This window comes from Centruroides vittatus, unplaced genomic scaffold (assembly GCF_030686945.1).
Source record: "Centruroides vittatus isolate TY-2023 unplaced genomic scaffold, ASM3068694v2 contig_863, whole genome shotgun sequence".
In the NCBI taxonomy this organism is placed as follows: domain Eukaryota; kingdom Metazoa; phylum Arthropoda; class Arachnida; order Scorpiones; family Buthidae; genus Centruroides; species Centruroides vittatus.
Window position 1 is genome coordinate 998309 of NW_027122563.1, and position 21150 is coordinate 1019458.

Here is a 21150-nt window from a genome sequence, read left to right on the forward strand (position 1 = left end):
CTCTAATAATAGTATTTGTAAATTTTCCAATCTACCTAAATAGGAACGCGGCTATTTTTGAAAATATCACTCGAAAAGACGGGAAAGTTATTTACGAGTTATTTCAATAATTGTGCTGAATAGTATATTTATAACAATTTCCAGTATTTCACGTTTATATCAATTTACTACACAGATAAAAATACCAGTTAACATTTTTTTGTTATAGCCAGGGGCAAAGGTTTTTAGTACCAGGACCGGAGTTTAGATGGCAGTGGATTCGAAATCGGTAACGCCATTAGAATCAAGTATTGACGTCATGCTCAATGCCATTGCTCAGTAGGATTTAGAGTCGGAATCAGACCATCAGAAGTCTGTTGACAGATCGTCAAGTTACTGGAAGTGCTCAAGCAGTGTTTGTAAGTAAAATAAATTAATCAAGAAAACAGTTAAAGTTCATAAGAAACAATAAAGATTAAAATAAACTCGAATACTACTATATATTTAAAAAAAAATGTATTCTTATACTTTCATTTCGAATGTTTACGTAGGTTGTTTATGATGTTTGGACTAATTAGGGTTAAGAAAGAGACGAACATTTCTATCGAAATTTGCTACTTTTCGAGTTGTACGAAAGAGAAGTTTTGTGGTTGGGAGGGGCGAGATTTATCTAGCGATAACCAGCAGTTTTCTTTGTAGCTTCAGTTCCCAATCAGCTGTACGAGGTGCCACGTCTGCTTAAAGCAAAGAATGAATAAATGAGAACATACATTTTATCGTTTTTTTCTCTTTTATTCATAATATTTACATTCGAAGGAGTTTAGTTTTCATTTGACAGACTTTTAATTCGAAAAGTTTGTTTATATGTTAACTGATTAGACTTGGCTACGCTTTCATTGGAGGAACTCGATGGTTTTATTTATTGTCATTTCTAAAAAATTACGACGTATCTAAAAATTTCGTTTCATTTCCACTTGCTTTTTCGTCTACGTTTATAATAATAATAATAAATTTGTTTATGTTTCATTTAATATCTGCCTGTCCTTGACAAGCTTTATTCCTTTAATAATCAAGATTTTTTGTTTTTGCTCTTTTTTTTTTTTTTTATAAAGTTGAACTGTAATTTTGCTTAAGCCTAAACAGATATTACAAAATAATAGCTTAAATACTGCTTTAAAATTTTATATCCTTATTAAAGTATGTTAGCTTTGTTTGAAAGAAGCATAATTGAATTGGTTGTTATTAATAATTGAAATACAATTTATTTATATTGACAGTAATTTTGAGTTTAAATTTGAGGAATTGTGATTAGTAAATCTTATTTAATCAAATATTTAATGTTGCTGACTTTATTGTTGCATTCGGTTAACAATGTTACTTATTGAAAACTACTTCGGTTCGGAATATTTTTTTTTATAGTTAAATTGTTTTTATACAATTACTATAATTGTATGAGTTAGATATAGGCTAAAATGTCGTAAAAATTTTTATACATATGTGAAAAATTTAATTTTTTTATCAGTAATGACATAGCTAGAATAAAATGTTTTAATTACAGTTATCTTATATACATTAAATTCAGTTTTTTGTTTATGCATGAAGTTAAAACTGTTCTATTTATTAATCTATCTCTAGCCTGACATTACTGGTTCTGTTACTGTTATCATCATTAGGCCTGATAATACAATATGAGGAAAATATATCTAGATATGATATAATTTGGCATCTCATAACAGATGATATCAATGTTGTTTTCCTCTAGTACTTGTGCTCAATATGTCTAGAAAATTCAATATAAGTTGTTAGCCAACAAAGATTAAGATTTGTCAAATTTTTAACAATATTTTGTAATTTTTTTTTTATAAAATAGATTATGATGGTTCGTGTTTTGTGTTTCAGTTGTATCAAACTTGTTAAAATATTTGTTTGAGATATGCTAAGAGAGTTAATAAAAGAAAACTATTTTTAATAGTAGTTACTATATATTCAAAATTAAGAATATTATGAAAAATTTATGCCCAAAGGTTTTTAAATTGAGTTAGAAAAATTATAAGAAAATACTGTGCATTTTTGAAAACTGGTTCATTTACTTTATCACGTAATTTTCAAAACAAATTCGTGTCGTGGCTTATTAAAAAGAACCTTGTCAGTATTTAAATTATAATTGCTTGCTTTTAGTTGTCTGTTAAATATACATAATAGAAAATATATAAATTTTTAAAATTTCAGCAGTTAAGTATAACAAATATAAAAATGAAACTATGTAGGAACTTGTTTACTTTTAGAAATTATTAATTCAGACTAAATACATATTTTTTGTCTGAAGATTTATTACATATTATAGAAATGAATATGGGTGATTTTTCTTTAATTAAATAATAACCAGTCTTTTTTTTTATATAAAACCTTAAAATAACAAACAAAATTCTAATCATAAGTTGTAAGATAAATGAAATTTTTATTTATATATTCAATAATTTTGTGTTCCATCTGGCAAGATTCTCAATAACATTTCTAATAAATAAAAAGTATCTATTAAAAAATTATAGTTTATAAATGTCTATGAACATTTGGTTCTGTCATAACAGTAAACTTTTATTTTTAATTTTAGTTTATATAATAATGAATGGATCTAAATAAAAAATATTTTGAAAGTATTTATGAATAAATGAATTATAAGTGAAATGACTAAAGTTAAATATACTACAATATATATAAATTTAATAATTGAATTTTTTTAAAGCTAATAATATAAGTTAATTTTTAAAATATTTTGTTGACAAAGGAATAATTCAGGATTTAGTTGTAAATTTGCTTAGTTTTTATTAAAAAATTATAGATAATTCATTTAGTGTAGTTTTGAATTAATTGAAAAAAACATAATACAGGATCAGATCAAAAAATATTCTAATACATATTGTTCTATTTTGTCATAGATCTTAATCTTAAAATTCTTAATAACTCTTATCATGTAATAAGTTAAAATATATTATTAGAACTGTTTCTACAAGATACTTTAATCAGAGAAACTTCAAAAGTACTTGAGTTATCAGAGAATGTTATAATATTAAACATTTATTTTTTAATTCTTTTTACCTCTGTCCTTACTGTTTTACATTTCTTTTTATATATTGTCTACTTGGACCTTGTTTATTAATAGGACTTTTTATACTGGTGAAGTTTCTGATTAGCAAAGAGAGGAGATTTTATCAAAAGTCTCCATTTCTTCTAATGTGTTCCTTGCTGTTTGCATCATTCACTTCACTAGAATTTTGGCTATAGATTATTTAAAATTAACTTTTGACTAAGATCATCCTTTTTTTCTAATCAGAGCCTTCACTAGTATAATAAGTCCTATTAATAAACAAGGTCCAAGTAGACAATGTATACACAATTTATTTTTTAAATTTTACCCTTGAAGTGTTGAGAGCTGAAAAATTTTGTGTTACATTTTGTAGAAATTCCAATAAAGCATTTTGATCTTGTTACATAGCCTAGTTTCATTAAAGTGAATTGTGTATTTTTCTTTTTAAAGATAGGTAATAATTTTTATTTTATTTACTGCTATTATTTATATACAGAGATTGTTCAATAAACTTATTTAGAATCTACATATATTATCTTATGAGTTTATCATAAATTTACTTATATATAAGGCATGATCAAAAAGTTTCTGTTCGAAGGCTGTACAGTCCAGATTTGGTATGCCAGTCATGCAAAAGCACCATGACCTTTTATGCAAGCATCCCACTGCTTTACCAGGTTGAATATACCCCGTTGGTAAAACTCCTGTTTCTGCTGCTTGAAGAAGCCCGAAACTACTTTTAAGGACTTCTGTAAGGGACTGAAGGTATGAAAATCACACGGGGAGAGATCAGGACTGTAAGGCGGGTGCTCTAGTGTCTCCCACTTTAGTGCATGTAACTTCTACATTATGACATTTGCGATATGGGGACATGTGTTATCATGAAGCAGAATCATGCCATTTTGCAGTTTTCCTGGATGTTTTGCCTTAATTGCACATCTTAATCTTTCTATCATTTCGCAGTACCGTGCCCCAGTGATGGAGCCAATTGGTTCCTTGAAATCAATAAGCAATGGGCCCTGGTGATCAAAGAACAGGGTAAGCATCACATTTCCGGCAGATGACTGGCTCTTGAACTTCTTGGGACGAGGGGATGATGGATGACACCACTGCATGGTCACTGCTTTCAACTGGTGGTGGAAGCAGCTTTCGTCACCAGCAACAATGCGCTCAAGGAACGTATTGCCTTTAACATTGAAATGCATCAGATGCTTCAGGAAAACAGCCATCTGGTTTGATTGTTGTTTGGAATTTAACGCCTGGGGTATCTACTGGCTGCAGACCTTACGGTAGCCTAACTCCTTCCGGATTATGTGTTGCACGCTACCGAAGCTTATGTCAAGATCTTTTGAAAGTGCATGTATGGATATGCAACGATCTGCCCTAATTGCATCATCAGTTGCTCGCTTGTTGTTGTCTGTATTGGATGTGGATGGCCTCCCAAATCGACCTGCATCTTGAGTCAAATCACAACCAGCTCTGAACTTTGCACACCATTCCACTGCAGTGGTTTTTGGCAGGCATGCTTCTCCATATGCATTCTTCATTTTCTGATGAATGTCTACAGGTGTGTTTCCTTCAGCAGCCAAAAAAAGAATCACAGCATGTTGGTCCTGTTTGGATGCATGTGGTATTAACATTGCCATTGTTCACCTTTCAGTGTTTTCCACACAATAATCCCATGCCTCGCTGTTGGTGCTTATATACCCCACATTGGCAATGCGCTAATTTGCATATATGCTGCAGCCACGTCCTTAAATGGAAACTTTTTAATTACCCCTTATATTTATGATTAATTGTTCTGAGACTAAGTCTTTATTTCAAGGAACAAAGTTTAGAATGGAAAAGAAGCCAACTATGTAATGACATAACCAAAAACAGAATACACATAACTTGAAAAAACAATACACAAGACAGCACGTAACAAATTTGATAGCTTAGTATCAATCAATATGAAAGCTAAGAAGTATGCATAAAATAGTTCATTTAATAATGCAAATTTATTAAATATAAATGAACAATTTATTTACTTGATATTTGATGTGGAAAAATGTCTAATATATACATTAAACATAAAAAATATAGCCAGCAAATGTATTAGGATTAAAATTATAATGTTATAACCAGCAAATAATTTCTATAAAATGATTTTATAGAAAAATATTAATATATTTTTCTATAAAATCTAATTATATGAAGTCATCAGCTGTTAACAATTTTAATGAGTTTATTGATAAGTTGAATGATATTTTTATCAGGTCTGCAGAGTTGATGCACAAAACCTTTGACTCTGACAGTTTGTGGTACCTCTGACTTCTTTATTTTTTATATTGATATATCAATACTTAGTATATAATTCAATAGTAGTATATAATTAGTATATAAATATACTAATTATATACTACTAATATTAATTGAAAGCATGCAATGTACAAGGCATTTCATCATTGCCTAGAGTTTTAACCTGTTAAGTTTGAATCTAAAGGCTAGAGCTATGCTATTGTGGCTTTCTTATTTTATTTATTAATGAAATTACAAACATTCTGTAACCTTACAGTTTAAACAAAGAGACAAAACTTAAAAATGAAAGCAATACGATTTCTTTATGAAAAGACTATAAAGTAATAGGATATAAAGGAAACTATGAAAGAAAATCAAGAACATTTTTCTATAAAGTTCCCCTCTTCCTTTTCAAAGTTATTGCTTGAATATAAAATATAAGTGAATGGAACATGAAAGATTACATTAAATGAAATAAAAGTTATATTGTAGAAAATGAAAAGTTAATCTCTACAAAACTTTTAAAAATACTTATTAATTGGCAGAAGAATTAAGTCCAAATTTTACTAACTTATTGTTCTTAGAAACAGAATTGTCACTGTCAGATCCTCATTTTTGGAAGTTCTTAAATCTAATTTGATTATTTTCGGTACTAAAAACTGTTTTTCAATACTGACTTCAGTTACTGACATTTGCTGTTACAATTCTAGCTACATCACTAATAATTTCTTGATAAACGATGATGGCTGCTTCTATAATCAGTATTAATGAGCAGACCCATTTTTCCACTTTTAATTTCTTAGACTTTTGCTGAAATGTTTTTATTTGGACATTTACTGGCTTTTTCCATACTTAAGTTGCATTTCTTCGAACATTTCATTTTTCAAAATAAGTTTTATTTTTTTTATTTGAATTTGAAGAGATGATTTTGAGTTACTAATGCTTCTAGCCAGGACTGTGTCAATAGATAATGGTGAGGCAACTGATTCAGGTGCCAAAATTATTTCAAAGTGTCCTGTTTCTAGCTTCATCCAGTGGTTCAGGTGTTTTAGGTAATGTTCGTAACTCGTTCGTGCAAACTGCTGTTTCATAGAATTTTATTGTAACAATTTAGTCATTGCTCAACAAAATATGGTTAATTGGATCAATGTAAATAAGAGCTAACAGGATTTGATTATCCAAGACAAACTTATTTTCTTCATTGAATGTGCAATGCTGTCAGCAATTAATTATCCATTTTTGTTCAGGTATATACCAAGAATTGACTATTAATCCTTTGTAATTTCTTGGTGGTAGTAAATAGTCTGTCATTTGCATCCACTCTTTTTCAATCAATAAAACATTCATGTTGTCCAGATCTTCAAGAAAGTCTTGGTTCAAGCAAATGCTTTATCATCAAATAAGTACTACTCAGTGTGTTGTTTAGTCCAAAATGGCTTCTTTTCTAGCATGTCTACAAAATAGCATGTTTCAGGGCTCTAGCTATAACAGCTACTAGCTTCAATTTGCCAATGAGAGCAGCTACAAGATTATGCTGAATATGAACAGTACAATGCGTATGTTGAATTGTAATTATCTTAAATTCTTTTTCAGTGATGATATTAAAATTTCATAGCTTTCTTAGCTGTTTGTGTAGTACTTGCAGAAATACCATTTTCATCTAATATTTGTGTTTTCTTTGTCAACTTTTTTCATTTTCTTAATTGTGCTTATTTAAAGCATTAAAACACCACTTAGTAGACTGGAATGATATAATAAACACTTTAATCAAGAGCCTTAGTTGAAAACTTTTTTTCAATTAAAACCTTACTGGAATTCAATTTAAGACTTTTGATTGAAGTGCATATTTGAAGCATTATCTGTTATAATAAATATAACCTGTTTCTTTTTAATTTGAATTCTTCTAAAACATTTTCACTAGCTTCTGAAAATATTGGTGTGTGTTTAGAAGATGATTACTCCCAAATTGGTCCAAGTTATTGTATTGTTTTCATCAACAAATCTAACATTAATAGGAAAATAATTGACACTATTGTGTATATATGCATCATTTTAATAAAGACAAAAAAATATGCCTTCAGACTGAGTTGGTTTTTTTTCTTATGTGGCTCTTCAATTTTCAGTCTCTTTGTGCTTTCCCTTTCCAGAGAAACTCCCAAATTTTTAAACCTTTTATCCATTTAAACATGAGAAGACTGATTGTGAAAGAATAGAGCTACAGTACATGAATACAGTGGAATGGTTTTTGAATTTTTTTGACGTTACAGTAACTTTGTTAGATGAAAGAATCTTTGATTGAAATGATGTACACATGTCCTCCAATAGATTTCTGATGTTTCTTTAACTCATTCATTGCTATCCTTTGCATTTACAGTTTCTAACACTTCAGAATGAAAATGCTATAAGTATCTCTTTAAATTTGATCTTGTAGGTTTTGTTGATACTCTTTGATGTGTTTCAGAGCCATTAAAAGTATTAATATTTTTATTTCATGCTTTTTACAATTACTATATATAATACACTGACACACAATGTTTTCCATCTGTTGTTGTAATGTGTTCATATGTATCACTTTCACTAATGTAAATATTATAAAATATATTATACAGGGGGTGGAAGTGAATCTGAGAAATACAAATGTTTGGTGTAAATTCATTATCATCATTTTATATTCCTTATTTATGATTTATGCATAATAATTAATGTTTTTCTTTTATTTTTATTTTTTCATAATAAAAACTGTATATTTATTTTCTGCACCTGTGTATTTTGAAATTTGCAAAAAATGCAAAATTAAGATAAAATCTGAAAAAAAATTAGGTTAATCAAATTATCATCTGTGAAATAAGAAATTTTGACATATTCCTCATTTAGAAGAAAAGTGACACTACTTATAAAACAATTTTTTGAAGAAACAATTTAAGTTTGATGTTTTGATACTCAATAATATCTATATATGTTATATTATATTCTTGTAATTTAAAACTGAAGTAAGACCACATCTTTGAGACCACTTTTGTTGTTAGTTTTTATATCTAGTATTAAAGTCATTCCATTTAAAATCAGTTTTCATCCTGTTTTGACTTATCACTTTCCTAAATACATTTAACATTTTTTTTTAAGATAAGACAATGAAGTGAATGGAATTATAAAAATAATATTATGTATTTATTTTGAAAAAATTTTAAATAAAAACTATGAACCTAATGATGATAAAGATTTATATTTAATACAAAAAAATGATAGCAAGAAAGGTAACATCACTACAAATTATAATAATATTCTTTATAATTGTTTAAGTTCTCTTGATTAGAGAAACTTTTATAAAAGATTTGATCAGGGCTGTCTTTTTGTACACTAAATATCTTTATTGAATTTTTCCCTGTTTGAATTTTTCAAGATATTAAGTTTAATCTTGGCTGCTAAATCTTTCAAATCATAAAAATTAACACCACATTTCTTCCATTTGATAAAGATTACTTTTTTGGACAACCTTATCAGTGTAGGGTATTTGTCAAATACATAAATAGGTCAAAATTGTTGTCATTTAATTTTTAAAATTAATTTTCAATGACATGTCTCCTGTGCCTTCTGGCAAGATGACACTGGACATAACTGAAAGTTTAAGTGTAGAAAGATTAATTTATTTTGCAATTATGAAAACTGTCAGTCAAATTATATTGAACAAAATAAAATAACAAAGTAAGAGATGACACGTCATTAAATATATCACTTCTCTACAAGACTCTCATGGATTGCTCTGACACCTTTAGAAATGTGATGTTTTTTCAGAAAATATTCGAAATGTTCTCCATCAGTGCCACTCACATAACTAAATGTGTTGTTATTCCTGCGTAAGGTTTAACAAATTTGATATAATGCTAATGTAACACTTGTACCACCTTTTAGTTATTTCTGTAATATAACCTGTAATGCTTGTCCAGCTAAAAATGTAGCTATTTTTAACTCATTCTATTCAAAAGTACTAAATTTGCTCACATATTCCATTGTGGTAGTTTAAGATGAGATCAGTGACAGATCCAGAAGAACCCAAACAGGGATAACTCAAAAATTAAAAATATTTGAATAATTATAAGGACTGTTTATTAACATGTGCAAGATTATTGTATTATGGATTGTTTGTTAAACCATATTTGCCATCATAATGTCTGTAAACCATATTTGTTGTCAATTTGTTCAAACTTCAAAATAATGTTTTGAAGTTTGAACAAATAAAACTTAAGCACTTCCCATTCACACACAGAAAAAATTAAGTCCCTGTAGCCTCTGTTTATCTGCTTCTGGTTGAGATCAAGTATAGTTAGTATTATTATTTATGTTGTTACCAAAGTATTTCAAGTTAATTTGTTGTCCTCAACTGTTTACTTCTTTGTAACAATACCGGTCAAGGTAAAATCATATTTTCTTGTGAGTTATGCTTTATTTGTCTGTTACAGCATCATACATGATATTAGCATTCAGAAGCAAAAAATAATTAATTCTGTATAATGTGATTGTGCAATTTTCATGCCTATTAAATATATATATATATATAGTGGTATCCAATATATTGAATTTTGAATTAATTCCAGGAGGCTGTTTGAACTCTGAATTGTTTGAAGTCAAATTAGGTTTCTCCATTAGAAATAATAGAAAATGAATCAATCTACTCTCAGATCCTAAACAATACCCATTTTGATAAACTTAAAACAGAAAATATACATAATTTAAGGTAAAAATAACAATAAAATGTCCTAATAATAAATTAAAACATGAAAATAATAAATAAAACACAGTCAACTCTGCTTAATAGAAACCAGTCAGACCTGATAAGAGTTGTCTACTAAGCAAAGTTTCTAACAGTCTAACTCTGCTTAAAAGAACTTTGTTACTTTAAATCAAACTACTTTTAAATACAAACTCAATCAGCTTAAAATTTTGTCATTTAGCTTTGATCATAAGTATATCAAAAGTCTACATTTCATATTATAATGTAGTTTTTATTATATTAACTAATTTAGCTAATCAATGGTTACAGATTTTACAATGGTAAAAAAAAAATCAGTAATTTTGCATTGTTTACTTTTCAAAATTATAATCATATATGTACATTACATATCATAAAATGACTTCTATTCCTGAAAATTTTGTTTCAAATACTGTTGAACAACATGTCTTTATTGCTTCTTAAGATGAGATCAGAGGCAAAAAATCCAATTCATCCTGATGAATATTAAATTCATCTTCATCATTCTGTTTGGTGGTTTCCTGTTTTTCTTTGATGGATTTTTAGATTTTGGTATCAGTAAGATTTCCATAGCATTGAACGTTTTGATCACAATCGATGAAATCCTCAAATTCTGCTGGTGATATGGCTTCATCTAATTTCTAATTGCCCAATACAAACTGATTTTGTATTTCTTTAGGATCACTGCAACCATCATTTGTGGTAAAACCAACTTTTCAAAAGCAATTTATAATTGTTGAAGGTGATACAAGAAACCAAGCCCTTATCATCGTATGCATTGCTTTTAACAGCTTTATTGATTTTGCAAAATCAGTTAACAGTTACCTTCAGTTGCTTGAATTATCTTCTTCATGATCTATGTGCAATAATGCACCTTTGCCATATGAATGATGCCTTGATTAATGGTTGTATCAATGAGGTTATATTTGGTGACAAAAAATAATTTGAATATTTTTGAGCAAAACCTCATCCTTATGGCAGGTGGAATTGTCCAAAAAAAGAATAATTTTTCTAATTCTTAGTTTGCAATCCCATTTTTGCAAAATATCAGCACTTGTCATCCAAGCACTCTCACTGTTGTAATAAGGCAATGGTTGCTTGGCTTTCTTAAAACAACATGGATTCTTGAATTTGCCATCCAAATAAATTTTTTTTTCTGTCCCAGTGGAATTGCACAAGAATAAAACAGTAAGACAATCATTGGGCAGCTTTCTACCAGTTGGTTGGCTACCAGCAAGAACAAGTGTTCATGATAGTATAGCTATGTAAAATAATCTTTCATCTGCATTGAAAACATCATTAGGATCACTGTCTTTGATGATAGAGAGGGTAAAGTATTTTTGATCCAATCTTCAGCATCTGCATGGTCAGCATTCACCCATTTACCAGTTTCCTTAGAAATACATTTAAGATAAAGAAATTTATTTTGGATATGCACATTAGAACAGAATACAATTACATAATGTTCAAAAAATGCCTTTTCTTACTTTGATAAATTTGCTATTGTGACATTTCTTTAATTGTTCCAACCAACCAAGATGACTCAAAGTTCATATGGCCCAACTTAACAGCAAGTTGCTTTCTTTTTCAAGCATTAGTAGTCTATTAACAATGACATTTTTTGGCTCTTATCTGACAAAACCAAGTAATCAATGCATCAAAAATTTTTGTTGCATTTTCTTTTTTCTGTTTGTGTTACTGTTTTTTAGAGCTGCTTTTTCTGATCTCTCCATTTTATTTTTTTTTGATTTTTAGAAACAATGCATTTATTGATCCCAAATTTTTTATCAATTTCAATCAAATGTTTAATCTTCAAAGTATCCAGTATTCTCAACCTTTTATCAATTGTTAAAGCATTCCTTTTTTTTGTTGACAAAGGCCATATTGATTGTTAAAATAAAGCCAAAAGTAAATAATTTTGGTTTCAGTAGCTTTGTTTTAACAATTACAAAGATAAGGCTAGCACTTGGCTAAAAAAATAAAATTGAAATTTCAGCAATAAACTAACAAAAGTAAGGAGATCATTATTTGTGCACATCAGCAGAACAAGTTGCCAATAGGCAATCAGAATCAACTACAGGGTTTCTAGTAAGCAGATGTTTCTATCTAAGTTTCTATTTTGCAAATTTCAATATACAAAAGATAGGTTAAAAAATTGGGCAGAAGAATTAGTTTCTTTTAAGCAAAAGTTTCTATTATCCAGGCTTCTTATAAGTGGACTCAACTGTACGTACATACAGTATAGTAAAATGAAAATTGCCTTTACTGGTTTCACACTGTCGACTTCAGCATCTTAAACATGACCACCATATCCACCACACTTGTACTGCTTTCATGCTTCATTTTAAGTCCCTTTCTCATCTCTCTCTCTCATAGATGTTAAAATCTTCCTCTTAGACTTGCTCCACACATTTCATGGATGCCATAGTTAATAAGTAAAGGTTGTATTGAGTTGAACAGAGTTTAGTGTATTTTAACAGCTGTTTTTACTTAACATAGATGTGACATTTAACACATTATTGGTATTATTGCTAATGTGAGATGATAATCTTTGTTTCAAAACTTATTGTAAACTTTTAAATTTAATTATGTTTGAATAAAATCAAGTTGAAATATTTTCAAATAAAAACATATCAGTCATATGTTTATGAGTTTTGTAAAGGATGTGACACTGTATATATAGTTAAAAAAAATTTGTAATGTGTATAGGGAAGATTCTCCTTTCAACCCTATGACAATTTTCCTTTAATTTCTATAGCAAATAACGTACATGCGCCTACATGACCAGCCAGCTAACATTCTTAGATTGCCTATTGACATTATTGCTGTAGTTTCAAAAACATATTTGAATGTCTGTGATGGTTAAAGAAAAGCTATATAGTACAAATTAATAAATACAGTAGAGAACCGAAAATCGGAATCAATTGGGGACTGGGGTTGTTCAGATTAGTGATTTGTTCAGATTACCGATTATGTACGGAAAAATATATTAACCTGTCTGATGTTCAAATTTTTCTCCGTTGCGTGTTGCTTCGTGTTGAATTTTTCTTCGTTGCGTGTTGCTTCGTGTTGAATTTTCGTCTATTTTAAACCTAACGAAAATTTTTATAATAATAATCGAGGCTATCGTATCGTTAAAAATTATTTCTGCATTTTGTACAAACAAAATAAATATATTGAAGAATATAAAAACATGAAAATTATACTTTAGAAGTAAATTTAGTATCAAAAACGTTCAATTCAGCACGACACAGTCCGACTGAAAATCGTTCCGATTACCGGGGTTTCGATTAACGAGTCTCTATTGTATAATTCTAAAAATAAAAATTCTCGGAACAATTTTTTGAGTAAAAACACTTATTCTTCACTGACTTCAAGTAAATTGTGACAAGACAGTTAACAATGAAAAATAGAAAAACATTTATTTTACTTTAGGCAAAATGCATTTAGATTTTTTTATTCAGCCTCTTCTATGGATACAGACTTCAATTAATAAGTGTCTTCTTATGATGAACAATACTATCCCAGGTGCATCAACGATCATGCCGGCATTCAAATTTATGTTATTTGCATAAATTTTAATACTATAATGTTCTTTAATACGGCATTTAATAAGATTTTTTTCTTTATATAAAATTTTTAGGTTATTTTTGTTGATTTTACATTTAAAATTAATAGTGTGTTGAAACCAAGGTGATTCAGTACATTGGCTGTTTCATGTTCTTTGAGTCGTTTTTCTAATTTTCTTTTAGATTCTCCTATGTAGTGTTTGGGTTGTGGACACATGACATCCTGTCCTACAACTCTTTTGTTGATTTTACATGTAAAACCAACAAAAATAACCTAAAAATTTTATATAAAGAAAAAATTTTATTAAATGCCATATTAAAGAACATTATAGTATTAAAAGTTATGCAAATAACATAAATTTGAATACTTTGTTCAAACACGATATAGTGCAATCACTCGACCACTTGGCATTTTTCATCATTAACTTTTGTTCAGTTGATACATGTATACGTTATTTGTACACGTTTCAGGCTTAATAACGCCCCTCTTCAGTCAACTCAGAATCAGAGTCACTTTTAAAAAATCTACTTTAGACATTTGTGTGACCTGTGAATAATTTACACAAATAAATTATTTTTGTGTAAATTATATTTATTATAATTTATTTGTGTAAATTATAATAAATGTTTCACAGCTCACACAAATGTCTAAAGTAGATTTTTTTAAAAGGTGATTGATTTTTGAGTTAACTGAAGAGGGACATTACTAAGCCCGAAATGTGTACAAATAACGTATACACGTATCAACTGAACAAAAGTTAATGATGAAAAATGCCAAGTGGTTGAGTGATTGGCACTATATCGTGTTTGAACAAAAAAAAAATACCGACACAGTTTCAAGAATGGTAAATAAATTTGAATGTTGGTGTGATTGTTGATATGTGCTGGGATAGTATTATTCATCATAAGAATTGTTAATTGAAGTCAGTATCCGCTGAAGAGACCAAATAGGTGAAATGCATTTGGATTTTTTAAAGAAAGTAAAATAAATGTTTTTTTTTTTTATTGTTAACTGTCTTGTCACAATTTACTCGAAGTCAGTGAAGAATGCATGTTTTTATTCAAAAAATTGTTCTGAGAATTTTTATTTTTAGAATTATATTTATTAATTTGTACATAACCGATCCCATTGTTCAATTTTATCTTTTATATAGCTATATAGCATTTTAGTTTGTTAGAAATTATATGAATATATATAATTGGAGTAAAGTAGATTCTTGTTAGTGTCAACTCTGTGGGATTGCATGTAAGTATTGACATTTAACTGAGAGCTGAGCTTAATGAGTATTATGCAAATTTAGCCTAAAAAAAAATTTTATTGTATACTTACGATAATATTAAACTATACGTTCATTATAAGATTGCAGTTTTTGTTCTCTGATAAAAATTTGTGACTTGTACCTTCAGCCAATTGAGAATATGAAAAAGCATCAAAATATTCAATTATCTTTTGCTTAATATTCAAAGAAATATTATTAATTTAGATTTTGGAATTATAAACAAAACACTTAATACCAAGGTACAATATAAATACATGGTATTACGAATAGTATTTTCATTTATTAATAATATGCATGTTGCCAGATGAAAGTTTTTAAACCTGAAGAAAACCTGAAATTTTGAATGTAGAAAGCAGCTAATTTGCTTGCATTTTGTTAAAAGTTCTTTAAAAGCAATTATATATTAATAATTCAGCATATAATTCAAAAGGACATTGCATTAACTGATATTATTTAGTACACTGTGCATATTCATTGGACTAGAAAAAGTTGATGATAGTTGTTAACCAGATTCAAGTTAACTGTACATTAAGTAATCAAATTATAAGGCCAGATAACTATCAGACTAGACCTTGACTATTTGATCGAACAACTTCTAATCCAATAGTTAATCAGTCTTATCATTTAATCATCAGAATAATTCAGGCTTAGTTTGTATTTCTGTACATTAAAATATGAGTTTCTGCTGAAATGTTAAAAACTAATGTCACGAGGATCCACTATATTTTGAAATGTCAAGTTGTTATGATATTACTTTGTTACTTTAAAGCAATTAATATTTCCTTTAATAATGTTACAAACATTCTTAAAATGATTTTAAATACTTTTAAGTACATAATTATGTAAAAACAAATTTATCTTTTGATAATTTTACTAAAATAAAAAAACACTACAGTTTCAATTGTTAACACTTTCCATAAGACAAATTTATCATTATTAGACAAAACTTGAATTCACTACAGTTAAGTACACTAAAAGTACAAATGTTTTATCACATGCAAATTTTAAAATTTAATGAAGTTTATAAATATGCAAATATTGAACTAATAAAAAAAATCTATCTATAGTAAAGTTTATTAAAAACTTTTTAAAAAACTTTATTATAAAAGTGTCAAGTTGCAACAGTAAGAAATGTTTTTCTCTTAATATCTAATACTTATTTTGGTTCAATAATTAGTCCATATTTGTATCTTAGTATTTACAGAATTTAGAATAATCATTATTTCAAATGATAGGTGATATAGTAATAAAGCTTAGAGCATAGAATCTTTAATTCTCTTCTTATGCTTAGATATTCATTGTTGTGTGTGTATATAGATATATAGCATGAAGATGATACTTTGTTAGTTTGGGATGGGTCTAGAGAAGATTTTATATCTTTTGTAGATGTTAACATAATTATAGGATAGAGAGCATTTTTCACTTGAAAAAGAGATTTGTTTAAAAAGGCTATAGAGCCTTGTCGGACATTCTTATAAAAATAATCTCTTCCAGTGTAATTTTGTCTTCCACAAGTTTAATGTAGCTCTTATTATCCCAGTTTTCTTTCCAGCTGTCCATGAGAATGCTTCTATTACTTCTTTAGTATATTGTGCATATTTATTGCCTTTTACATAAGTTGGAATTGCTAACGAATTAACGAATTGCTAACGAATTAGGTTATTTTTTCTTTTGAGAGTATATTATACTCTTAGTAAGTTTAGTTTCTCAATCTTAGACAACTACACTTAATTTTTTCTTGCTGTACAAAGTACACTATTCCACCATTGGAGTTTTCAAGAGTTTTCTTTACCATATTAATTTAGATGCTGTCTTCTAAATATCGGTACAGTTATTTAAAAAAGCTTACCATTTGTTATTTACTCATCTTCAATCTTTTTTAAGGAGATTAATTACCAATATTAGAGTGTCTTTATCATTATATGAAAAATCTGAGTTGACAAAATCCTTTTTGTATTCCATCCAGGCATGTTTATAGGTAAAGGTCTATAGATAGCCCGGAGGCTTTGGAGATATATAAAGACAGCCTGACTGTAAAGTGTATTAACTTTAAGGATTGCAATATGGCATTGTATGTGTGGAAATACCTTTATGAAAAATTCAGGCAATGTTAATCTATATTAATTTAATCTCATACACTATGAACATTTTAAAAATGTATGTGTGTGACAAGTTTGCACTTTTAAGATTGTTAGTCTTTCTACCATATGAATTTGGCATATGTTGTGAGATATTTGATATTTTAAAAATTGAAGTTTCAAACATTATCGTTCTAACATTCCAGTTTGGAATTCTCATTTGTTAAAAAACCTGAGACAGGCCTTGGTGAAGGCCGAAAATGTTCAGAATTTGTTGTTAAAGTTGTGGTACTAGTTATAAAAGGTTTTGTTTTTATTTTTAATTGATCACTCCATTTTAATTTAAGAAGGGGATAGTTATACTAAAATGTAAAAATAATAAAATAAATTTTTTTATATTTATAAAACTACTATTTACACACTGAATATTAATATTATAAATATTTAAATCTAAATTACAGCCTTCAAACAAATATATCTTAAGACTATATAAACAATTATTTCCAATTATAGTGTCATTTATAATGGTAATTAAAATCTTTTTATTTAAATTTCAACTATATTTATATTCTATATTATACAAATAGATTTGAAAAAATTATTTATATTAAATTATCAAATTTCAGATATTTTTTTTATATAATAGTATATAGAAACAGGTGTATTATACAAGGGGATTCACTTGGGACTTAACACTTATGTGGAATATCTCCATATATAAAATGAAAAGATGAGCTTGAAACATAAAGAGAATTATTCTGTATTTTATGACAAAAAACAGTCAGCCAAGGTACAGTAGACCCCCCCCTATAACATGGTAAATACGTTCTGTGTTATATGAATCTGTGTTGTACGAGTCACTTAAATACATGAGCCAATCACAGCCCGGCACATGTGCAGTTTAGGGGCTACGGCTGTTTGAAAGATTTTCTTCCATAAAATTAATTGATTCTAGACTAATTTGACTCAACATTTCCAAATCACATAATTTGGGAATAATCCATATAAACTATGCTATAAACAAAAAATTGTAGGATTACTTACCGAGTGTGCACAGTTCGATGACGCCATTGCTTAAGCTTGTTTTTGTCGCGGAGTGGCTCATTTAACGGTGGGCGTGTGTTTCCTGATCAGTGAATTTTTTGCAGAAAAATAACTTAACTTTGGAGACATCATTAATAAAAATATAATTTTTATGGCCGTTGAATAATAAATGTTTTTTAGTAGGTCCAGTGCTCGTTTAAACTCGCTTTGTACAATATCCGCTATTGGTCCAGATTCGACCAATCCTGTCGCAACACAAGTTGGCGATGACGTTTTATCGTGTTATACGAGTCTCTTTTAGCGTGTTATACAAACACGATTGCAATTTTTTAGCCGTGTTATATGAACTTGTGTTATAGGGGGGTCTACTGTATGTTTTACATTACATGTTCAAATGTGACTTTGCAATCATGAAGTATTGAACAAAGTCGGTGTTCAGTCTCAAGTGAATCACTTTGTATTATTAGAAGAGATCTTGATATAAGAGCAAATGCGAACTAAAAATAAATGCTCTCTAGCAATAATAGCAATTTGACAATGTTTAGTATAGGATGATTCAAAAGAAGGTAATTGAAGTTTATTATTATTGTATGTATTGTCCTGTTTAGTCAAAATCTAATATCTATTTACCCTATACAATAAAATTAGATACTACGTATTAGTAAAGTTAATATGATCAGAAAGGCAGAAAGATTTTGACCAAAAAGAATATACAGAAGTGGTGGGGATAGATATTGGGTTGGTCTATGGCTTGATTCTAGAACAACCAAACTATTTTCTGAATACTACAGTGCATTGTACAATTAATAGATATTAAAGGAACGGTGCTGCATAGTAAATAAAACATTATAGTAGAGAATTTTTTAATTATAACCCTGGAAGTCTTTAGAGCAGGGATAAAGATTTAAAATAGTTATGCATACCACGCACAAAGTTACCTTGCAGGGATAACTACCTTCAAATGATTGACTGATATTGGCTCTTCCCTACAACATTGCCTGAATTCTGAAGAAAAACTGAAATACACAAATAACATATAATTCAGACAATCAATGACAAGAACCACTTCAAATATCTATTTCATAGTAACAATAGTAGCTACTTTAAAACTTTTTTTTCCAAGATTAGAAACCAAATCATGCATTAGATCATATTATTGTTGCTAGTAATTTATCACCAGATCTGACGATTTTTTCGTACATTTGATTGATTGATTTTTAAGAAATAATTTTTTTAAAAAACAATTTTAAAATAGTAAGTGATGAGAGTATTATTGAGATATAGCTGGGGAAAAAGAATATAGAGTATATAAATTTCTAAAACAATATAATAATCTTAAAAAACAGTATATCTGGTCACTCTTGTAAAGTGTACAATGTATTACTCTTTTGTGTTTTGGTTATCTTTTTTGGACTGACTTTGTATAATAATAATTAATCTAGAAAATATTGCAGTGCACACACACATAAGGTTCCTGTATGCAGACAAACTAACAAAAAACTAATGTATACAGAGCAAAAATATGTTAGGTGTTAGGATGAATGATCTTGTTAAAATTTATAATTGCCTGCTATATGGTCAGCAACAGCTCCATCACTTCTTAACAAAATTTAAAAACAACTTTATAAGTCTTGGTTGCTTCCTGTTCTCTTTACTATATGTATTTTCTTAGCATAATGTTGCTGTTGAGAACAAATCACACAGGAACACTTTTAGTGGAAGAAGGTTGGTTTATTGGTAGGAACGGATATGCATTTCAGGCTTAATGCTCCTCTTAAGCCCTATTGTAACAGATTTATCAGCCAGTTGTGAACAGATTTACAGATTTATCGAATGAAATATTTAGGTTTATACAATAAAAGGTTTATACAAATACAAATGTTTACAATAAAATACCTTTTTATTAAACATTTCACATTAAGCCCAAAATGCATATCCATTCCTACCAATAAACCAACTTTCATCCAGTAAAAGTGTTCCTGTGTGATTTGTTCTCAACAGCAACATTATGCTAAGAAAATACACTTTATAAGGTTTATTTTTTTGCTCAATAAATTAGGTCATCTACTATATACTGACTCAAGTGATGTGGCACAAATAAGATTTGGATTCCCAAAACTTTGTGTGTGTGTTAATTAATTACTCTAGCCAGCTATTATTTTATCGGTATTTCAATGAGTTATCTTTCTTCACATAATACTTTTATTTGGGTTCTCCTAGACTGACTAGAAATTTATCTTGTGTGTCATTTTCTAATTTTTGTCTACAGATTGACAATAAAAAAGATTTTTTTTGATCGTTGATCCTTTAAGGATTTTTCTGACCTTTTATCCAACTCCCTGTTTATTTTCCTAATACAGTTAATAATGGTGAATAAACAAAATCTGAGATAGTATTATTAATCCACACTATTTCCATAGAAAGATCTACTTGCAGTGTGAAAATTTAAAACATCCTGAACTATCATGTACTGTACAATAACTCATTGGAGTAGTAATTTTTAATGAATCATTTTCAATAGACCTCACCAGTTGACTCCCAAAAATGCCTTATTGACTCCTGGGTGGTCGGTATTGTTTATTTGGGGCCATTGATCTAGATGACCATTCTTTTTTCATGCTGTTACAACCAAGTTAAATGTAGTTTTTTTTTCTTTGTCATATTTTTATTTTTTAATTTTACTTATTTTAAATCTAAATGTAAAAAAATACTTTATAATTTTTCATTGTAACTTTATTATATTTATATGATTGCTTTTAATTTTTAGTTTTTATAATACAGTGGTACCTTGGTACTCGAACATAATCCGTTCCAGAAAGAGGTTCGAGTACCAATATGTTCGGACTCCAAAACATTTTTTCCCATTACAAATAATGTAAAATGGATTAATGCCCAGTTGATTCGCTAGTATTTTTTTATTGTTTCTTTATTTTTTAAAATAGTCGATATTGCTGACTTAGCCATAGAATATTGGACAGCAAGATCCGAAACACGCACTCCATTTTCGTGTTTAGCAATGATTTCTTTTTTCAGTTCGATTGTTGTTCTCACTGTTTTCCTTTTCACTTGACCACTTTCACTTTTATTC

At 28.5% G+C, this 21150-nt stretch overlaps 1 protein-coding gene across 4 annotated transcripts in view; it reads left to right on the forward strand.

Moving 5' to 3' along the window:
* The first annotated feature begins 241 nt into the window (after positions 1–241).
* Positions 242–21150, forward strand: part of Cnot4 (CCR4-NOT transcription complex subunit 4) — a 125311-nt gene continuing 104402 nt past the window's right edge. For all 4 annotated transcript variants that reach the window (XM_067279317.1, XM_067279318.1, XM_067279319.1 and 1 more), the window contains exon 1: positions 242–398. The gene's annotated coding sequence lies outside the window, so the exon portion shown is untranslated. The remainder of the gene's footprint in view (positions 399–21150) is intronic.